Genomic DNA, 9,013 nt, shown 5'->3' on the forward strand with positions numbered 1-9,013 from the left:
TAGTCTAAGAAAGTATCAAACACAATTACCAGTCAATATCAGAACGCATTGAAGAATATCAGGAAATAGCCGATTAAACCTGTGTGGAAAAAAGTCGTATTTGTGTTTTCTCCACTTTATTTTATAGTAAGATGATACATACTTTTTCTTTTACAGTGAATACATTAAGGTGTTGTATTGCCCCATTAGACATCATCCAGACATGCATTCATATATTGCATGTTAACAATCAAAATATTGCAAATATTGTAAAGAGACTTTCAATTTCTATTTTTTTGGTCAAAAAGCACTAAAATTTTAGTTGTTTTCACCCAACGTGGCGATCCTGAGATTAAGAGTCTCATGCTCTACCGACTGAGCTAGCCGGGCTCCTTTGGATGCCTATAGTTTTCTTCCCTATCCCTGCACTGCCGTTTTCCACAGATAGGATGTATTTTTTTGGTCAAAAAGCATTACAATTTTTGTTGTGTTCGCCCAACGTGGGGCTCGAACCCACGACCCTGAGATTAAGAGTCTCATGCTCTACCGACTGAGCTAGCCAGGCTCCTTTGGATGCCTATAGTTTTCTTCCCTATCCCCACACTGCCGTTTTCCACAGATAGGATGTATTTTTTTGGTCAAAAAGCATTACAATTTTAGTTGTGTTCGCCCAACGTGGGCTCGAACCCACGACCCTGAGATTAAGAGTATCATGCTCTACCGACTGAGCTAGCCGGGCTCCTTTGGATGCCTATAGTTTTCTTCCCTATCCCTGCACTGCCGTTTTCCACAGATAGGATGCTGTGTAATCATAGGCTCTGGTGGAGTTTGGAAAGAAAATACACATCAGCCAGAGGCAGAAATAGTCTAAGAAAGTATCAAACACAATTACCAGTCAATATCAGAACGCATTGAAGAATATCAGGAAATAGCCGATTAAACCTGTGTGGAAAAAAGTCCTATTTGTGTTTTCTCCACTTTATTTTATAGTAAGATGATACATACTTTTTCTTTTACAGTGAATACATTAAGGTGTGGTATTGCCCCATTACACATCATCCAGACATGCATTCATATATTGCATGTTAACAATGAAAATATTGCAAATATTGTAAAGAGACTTTCAATTTCTATTTTTTTGGTCAAAAAGCACTAAAATTTTAGTTGTTTTCGCCCAACGTGGGGCTCGAACCCACGACCCTGAGATTAAGAGTCTCATGCTCTGCCGACTGAGCTAGCCAGGCTTCTTTGGATGCTTATAGTTTTCTTCCCTATCCCTGCACTGCCGTTTTCCACAGATAGGATGTACTCTGGTGGAGTTTGGAAAGAAAATACACATCAGCCAGAGGCAGAAATAGTCTAAGAAAGTATCAAACACAATTACCAGTCAATATCAGAACGCATTGAAGAATATCAGGAAATAGCCGATTAAACCTGTGTGGAAAAAAGTCTTATTTGTGTTTTCTCCACTTTATTTTATAGTAAGATGATGCATACTTTTTCTTTTACAGTGAATACATTAAGGTATGGTATTGCCCCATTACACATCATCCAGACATGCATTCATATATTGCATGTTAACAATGAAAATATTGCAAATATTGTAAAGAGACTTTCAATTTCTATTTTTTTGGTCAAAAAGCACAAAAATTTTAGTTGTTTTCACCCAACGTGGGGCTCGAACCCACGACCCTGAGATTAAGAGTCTCATGCTCTACCGACTGAGCTAGCCAGGCTCCTTTAGATGCCTATAGTTTTCTTCCCTATCCCTGCACTGCCGTTTTCCACAGATGGGATGTATTTTTTTGGTCAAAAAGCATTACAATTTTTGTTGTGTTCGCCCAACGTGGGGCTCGAACCCACGACCCTGAGATTAAGAGTCTCATGCTCTACCGACTGAGCTAGCCGGGCTCCTTTGGATGCCTACAGTTTTCTTCCCTATCCCTGCACTGCCGTTTTCCACAGATAGGATGCTGTGTAATCATAGGCTCTGGTGGAGTTTGGAAAGAAAATACACATCAGCCAGAGGCAGAAATAGTCTAAGAAAGTATCAAACACAATTACCAGTCAATATCAGAACGCATTGAAGAATATCAGGAAATAGCCGATTAAACCTGTGTGGAAAAAAGTCTTATTTGTGTTTTCTCCACTTTATTTTATAGTAAGATGATACATACTTTTTCTTTTACAGTGAATACATTAAGGTGTGGTATTGCCCCATTACACATCATCCAGACATGCATTCATATATTGCATGTTAACAATGAAAATATTGCAAATATTGTAAAGAGACTTTCAATTTCTATTTTTTTGGTCAAAAAGCACTAAAATTTTAGTTGTTTTCACCCAACGTGGGGCTCGAACCCACGACCCTGAGATTAAGAGTCTCATGCTCTACCGACTGAGCTAGCCGGGCTCCTTTGGATACCGATAGTTTTCTTCCCTATCCCTGCACTGCCGTTTTCCACAGATAGGATGCTGTGTAATCATAGGCTCTGGGGGAGTTTGGAAAGAAAATACACATCAGCCAGAGGCAGAAATAGTCTAAGAAAGTATCAAACACAATTACCAGTCAATATCAGAACGCATTGAAGAATATCAGGAAATAGCCGATTAAACCTGTGTGGAAAAAAGTCTTATTTGTGTTTTCTCCACTTTATTTTATAGTAAGATGATACATACTTTTTCTTTTACAGTGAATACATTAAGTTGTGGTATTGCCCCATTACACATCATCCAGACATGCATTCATATATTGCATGTTAACAATGAAAATATTGCAAATATTGTAAAGAGACTTTCAATTTCTATTTTTTTGGTCAAAAAGCACTAAAATTTTAGTTGCTTTCACCCAACGTGGGGCTCGAACCCACGACCCTGAGATTAAGAGTCTCATGCTCTACCGACTGAGCTAGCCAGGCTCCTTTGGATGCCTATAGTTTTCTTCCCTATCCCCGCACTGCCGTTTTCCACAGATAGGATGTATTTTTTTGGTCAAAAAGCATTACAATTTTAGTTGTGTTCGCCCAACGTGGGCTCGAACCCACGACCCTGAGATTAAGAGTATCATGCTCTACCGACTGAGCTAGCCGGGCTCCTTTGGATGCCTATAGTTTTCTTCCCTATCCCTGCACTGCCGTTTTCCACAGATAGGATGCTGTGTAATCATAGGCTCTGGTGGAGTTTGGAAAGAAAATACACATCAGCCAGAGGCAGAAATAGTCTAAGAAAGTATCAAACACAATTACCAGTCAATATCAGAACGCATTGAAGAATATCAGGAAATAGCCGATTAAACCTGTGTGGAAAAAAGTCCTATTTGTGTTTTCTCCACTTTATTTTATAGTAAGATGATACATACTTTTTCTTTTACAGTGAATACATTAAGGTGTGGTATTGCCCCATTACACATCATCCAGACATGCATTCATATATTGCATGTTAACAATGAAAATATTGCAAATATTGTAAAGAGACTTTCAATTTCTATTTTTTTGGTCAAAAAGCACTAAAATTTTAGTTGTTTTCGCCCAACGTGGGGCTCGAACCCACGACCCTGAGATTAAGAGTCTCATGCTCTGCCGACTGAGCTAGCCAGGCTTCTTTGGATGCTTATAGTTTTCTTCCCTATCCCTGCACTGCCGTTTTCCACAGATAGGATGTACTCTGGTGGAGTTTGGAAAGAAAATACACATCAGCCAGAGGCAGAAATAGTCTAAGAAAGTATCAAACACAATTACCAGTCAATATCAGAACGCATTGAAGAATATCAGGAAATAGCCGATTAAACCTGTGTGGAAAAAAGTCTTATTTGTGTTTTCTCCACTTTATTTTATAGTAAGATGATGCATACTTTTTCTTTTACAGTGAATACATTAAGGTATGGTATTGCCCCATTACACATCATCCAGACATGCATTCATATATTGCATGTTAACAATGAAAATATTGCAAATATTGTAAAGATACTTTCAATTTCTATTTTTTTGGTCAAAAAGCACTAAAATTTTAGTTGTTTTCACCCAACGTGGGGCTCGAACCCACGACCCTGAGATTAAGAGTCTCATGCTCTACCGACTGAGCTAGCCAGGCTCCTTTGGATGCCTATAGTTTTCTTCCCTATCCCTGCACTGCCGTTTTCCACAGATAGGATGTATTTTTTTGGTCAAAAAGCACTAAAATTTTAGTTGTTTTCGCCCAACGTGGGGCTCGAACCCACGACCCTGAGATTAAGAGTCTCATGCTCTACCGACTGAGCTAGCCGGGCTTCTTTGGATGCCTATAGTTTTCTTCCCTATCCCTGCACTGCCGTTTTCCACAGATAGGATGCTGTGTAATCATAGGCTCTGGTGGAGTTTGGAAAGAAAATACACATCAGCCAGAGGCAGAAATAGTCTAAGAAAGTATCAAACACAATTACCAGTCAATATCAGAACGCATTGAAGAATATCAGGAAATAGCCGATTAAACCTGTGTGGAAAAAAGTCTTATTTGTGTTTTCTCCACTTTATTTTATAGTAAGATGATACATACTTTTTCTTTTACAGTGAATACATTAAGGTGTGGTATTGCCCCATTACACATCATCCAGACATGCATTCATATATTGCATGTTAACAATCAAAATATTGCAAATATTGTAAAGAGACTTTCAATTTCTATTTTTTTGGTCAAAAAGCATTAAAATTTTAGTTGTTTTCGCCCAACGTGGGGCTCGCACCCATGACCCTGAGATTAAGAGTCTCATGCTCTACCGACTGAGCTAGCTGGGCTCCTTTGGATGCCTATAGTTTTCTTCCCTATCCCTGCACTGCCGCTTTCCACAGATAGGATGCTGTGTAATCATAGGCTCTGGTGGAGTTTGGAAAGAAAATACACATCAGCCAGAGGCAGAAATAGTCTAAGAAAGTATCAAACACAATTACCAGTCAATATCAGAACGCATTGAAGAATATCAGGAAATAGCCGATTAAACCTGTGTGGAAAAAAGTCTTATTTGTGTTTTCTCCACTTTATTTTATAGTAAGATGATACATACTTTTTCTTTTACAGTGAATACATTAAGGTGTGGTATTGCCCCATTACACATCATCCAGACATGCATTCATATATTGCATGTTAACAATGAAAATATTGCAAATATTGTAAAGAGACTTTCAATTTCTATTTTTTTGGTCAAAAAGCACTAAAATTTTAGTTGTTTTCACCCAACGTGGGGCTCGAACCCACGACCCTGAGATTAAGAGTCTCATGCTCTACCGACTGAGCTAGCCGGGCTCCTTTGGATACCGATAGTTTTCTTCCCTATCCCTGCACTGCCGTTTTCCACAGATAGGATGCTGTGTAATCATAGGCTCTGGGGGAGTTTGGAAAGAAAATACACATCAGCCAGAGGCAGAAATAGTCTAAGAAAGTATCAAACACAATTACCAGTCAATATCAGAACGCATTGAAGAATATCAGGAAATAGCCGATTAAACCTGTGTGGAAAAAAGTCTTATTTGTGTTTTCTCCACTTTATTTTATAGTAAGATGATACATACTTTTTCTTTTACAGTGAATACATTAAGTTGTGGTATTGCCCCATTACACATCATCCAGACATGCATTCATATATTGCATGTTAACAATGAAAATATTGCAAATATTGTAAAGAGACTTTCAATTTCTATTTTTTTGGTCAAAAAGCACTAAAATTTTAGTTGCTTTCACCCAACGTGGGGCTCGAACCCACGACCCTGAGATTAAGAGTCTCATGCTCTACCGACTGAGCTAGCCAGGCTCCTTTGGATGCCTATAGTTTTCTTCCCTATCCCCGCACTGCCGTTTTCCACAGATAGGATGTATTTTTTTGGTCAAAAAGCATTACAATTTTAGTTGTGTTCGCCCAACGTGGGCTCGAACCCACGACCCTGAGATTAAGAGTATCATGCTCTACCGACTGAGCTAGCCGGGCTCCTTTGGATGCCTATAGTTTTCTTCCCTATCCCTGCACTGCCGTTTTCCACAGATAGGATGCTGTGTAATCATAGGCTCTGGTGGAGTTTGGAAAGAAAATACACATCAGCCAGAGGCAGAAATAGTCTAAGAAAGTATCAAACACAATTACCAGTCAATATCAGAACGCATTGAAGAATATCAGGAAATAGCCGATTAAACCTGTGTGGAAAAAAGTCCTATTTGTGTTTTCTCCACTTTATTTTATAGTAAGATGATACATACTTTTTCTTTTACAGTGAATACATTAAGGTGTGGTATTGCCCCATTACACATCATCCAGACATGCATTCATATATTGCATGTTAACAATGAAAATATTGCAAATATTGTAAAGAGACTTTCAATTTCTATTTTTTTGGTCAAAAAGCACTAAAATTTTAGTTGTTTTCGCCCAACGTGAGGCTCGAACCCACGACCCTGAGATTAAGAGTCGCATGCTCTGCCGACTGAGCTAGCCAGGCTTCTTTGGATGCTTATAGTTTTCTTCCCTATCCCTGCACTGCCGTTTTCCACAGATAGGATGTACTCTGGTGGAGTTTGGAAAGAAAATACACATCAGCCAGAGGCAGAAATAGTCTAAGAAAGTATCAAACACAATTACCAGTCAATATCAGAACGCATTGAAGAATATCAGGAAATAGCCGATTAAACCTGTGTGGAAAAAAGTCTTATTTGTGTTTTCTCCACTTTATTTTATAGTAAGATGATGCATACTTTTTCTTTTAAAGTGAATACATTAAGGTATGGTATTGCCCCATTACACATCATCCAGACATGCATTCATATATTGCATGTTAACAATGAAAATATTGCAAATATTGTAAAGAGACTTTCAATTTCTATTTTTTTGGTCAAAAAGCACTAAAATTTTAGTTGTTTTCACCCAACGTGGGGCTCGAACCCACGACCCTGAGATTAAGAGTCTCATGCTCTACCGACTGAGCTAGCCAGGCTCCTTTGGATGCCTATAGTTTTCTTTCCTATCCCTGCACTGCCGTTTTCCACAGATAGGATGTATTTTTTTGGTCAAAAAGCACTAAAATTTTAGTTGTTTTCGCCCAACGTGGGGCTCGAACCCACGACCCTGAGATTAAGAGTCTCATGCTCTACCGACTGAGCTAGCCGGGCTTCTTTGGATGCTTATAGTTTTCTTCCCTATCCCTGCACTGCCGTTTTCCACAGATAGGATGTACTCTGGTGGAGTTTGGAAAGAAAATACACATCAGCCAGAGGCAGAAATAGTCTAAGAAAGTATCAAACACAATTACCAGTCAATATCAGAACGCATTGAAGAATATCAGGAAATAGCCGATTAAACCTGTGTGGAAAAAAGTCTTATTTGTGTTTTCTCCACTTTATTTTATAGTAAGATGATGCATACTTTTTCTTTTACAGTGAATACATTAAGGTATGGTATTGCCCCATTACACATCATCCAGACATGCATTCATATATTGCATGTTAACAATGAAAATATTGCAAAGAGACTTTCAATTTCTATTTTTTTGGTCAAAAAGCACTACAATTTTAGTTGTTTTCACCCAACGTGGGGCTCAAACCCACGACCCTGAGATTAAGAGTCTCATGCTCTACCGACTGAGCTAGCCAGGCTCCTTTTGATGCCTATAGTTTTCTTCCCTATCCCTGCACTGCCGTTTTCCACAGATAGGATGTATTTTTTTGGTCAAAAAGTCCTACAATTTTAGTTGTTTTCGCCCAACGTGGGGCTCGAACCCACGACCCTGAGATTAAGAGTCTCAAGTTCTACCGACTGAGCTAGCCGGGCTCCTTTGGATACCTATAGTTTTCTTCCCTATCCCTGCACTGCCGTTTTCCACAGATAGGATGCTGTGTAATCATAGGCTCTGGTGGAGTTTGGAAAGAAAATACACATCAGCCAGAGGCAGAAATAGTCTAAGAAAGTATCAAACACAATTACCAGTCAATATCAGAACGCATTGAAGAATATCAGGAAATAGCCGATTAAACCTGTGTGGAAAAAAGTCTTATTTGTGTTTTCTCCACTTTATTTTATAGTAAGATGATAGATACTTTTTCTTTTACAGTGAATACATTAAGGTGTGGTATTGCCCCATTACACATCATCCAGACATGCATTCATATATTGCATGTTAACAATCAAAATATTGCAAATATTGTAAAGAGACTTTCAATTTCTATTTTTTTGGTCAAAAAGCATTAAAATTTTAGTTGTTTTCGCCCAACGTGGGGCTCGCACCCACGACCCTGAGATTAAGAGTCTCATGCTCTACCGACTGAGCTAGCCGGGCTCCTTTGGATGCCTATAGTTTTCTTCCCTATCCCTGCACTGCCGCTTTCCACAGATAGGATGCTGTGTAATCATAGGCTCTGGTGGAGTTTGGAAAGAAAATACACATCAGCCAGAGGCAGAAATAGTCTAAGAAAGTATCAAACACAATTACCAGTCAATATCAGAACGCATTGAAGAATATCAGGAAATAGCCGATTAAACCTGTGTGGAAAAAAGTCTTATTTGTGTTTTCTCCACTTTATTTTATAGTAAGATGATACATACTTTTTCTTTTATAGTGAATACATTAAGGTGTGGTATTGCCCCATTACACATCATCCAGACATGCATTCATATATTGCATGTTAACAATGAAAATATTGCAAATATTGTAAAGAGACTTTCAATTTCTATTTTTTTGGTCAAAAAGCACTAAAATTTTAGTTGTTTTCGCCCAACGTTTTGTTCCCTATCCCTGCACTGCCGCTTTCCACAGATAGGATGTATTTTTTTGGTCAAAAAGCACTACAATTTTAGTTGTTTTCACCCAACGTGGGGCTCGAACCCACGACCCTGAGATTAAGAGTCTCATGCACTACCGACTGAGCTAGCCGGGATTCTTTGGATGCCTATAGTTTACTTCCCTATCCCTGCACTGCCGTTTTCCACAGATAGGATGTATTTTTTTGGTCAAAAAGCACTACAATTTTAGTTGTTTTCGCCCAACGTGGGGCTCGAACCCACGACCCTGAGATTAAGAGT

At 38.9% G+C, this 9,013-nt stretch overlaps 3 non-coding genes across 3 annotated transcripts; all 3 read right to left on the bottom strand.

Moving 5' to 3' along the window:
* Nucleotides 1-1,817: 1,817 nt before the first annotated feature.
* TRNAK-CUU (transfer RNA lysine (anticodon CUU)) lies at nucleotides 1,818-1,890 on the bottom strand. The gene has a single exon. It is a non-coding gene; the product is annotated as a tRNA-Lys (tRNA).
* A 2,283-nt stretch (nucleotides 1,891-4,173) lies between these two features.
* Nucleotides 4,174-4,246, bottom strand: TRNAK-CUU (transfer RNA lysine (anticodon CUU)). The gene has a single exon. It is a non-coding gene; the product is annotated as a tRNA-Lys (tRNA).
* A 2,788-nt stretch (nucleotides 4,247-7,034) lies between these two features.
* On the bottom strand, nucleotides 7,035-7,107 carry TRNAK-CUU (transfer RNA lysine (anticodon CUU)). The gene has a single exon. It is a non-coding gene; the product is annotated as a tRNA-Lys (tRNA).
* Nucleotides 7,108-9,013: the final 1,906 nt, after the last annotated feature.

This window comes from Ambystoma mexicanum, chromosome 4q (assembly GCF_040938575.1).
Source record: "Ambystoma mexicanum isolate Mex_15411 chromosome 4q, UKY_AmexF1_1, whole genome shotgun sequence".
Taxonomy (NCBI): Eukaryota; Metazoa; Chordata; class Amphibia; order Caudata; family Ambystomatidae; genus Ambystoma; species Ambystoma mexicanum.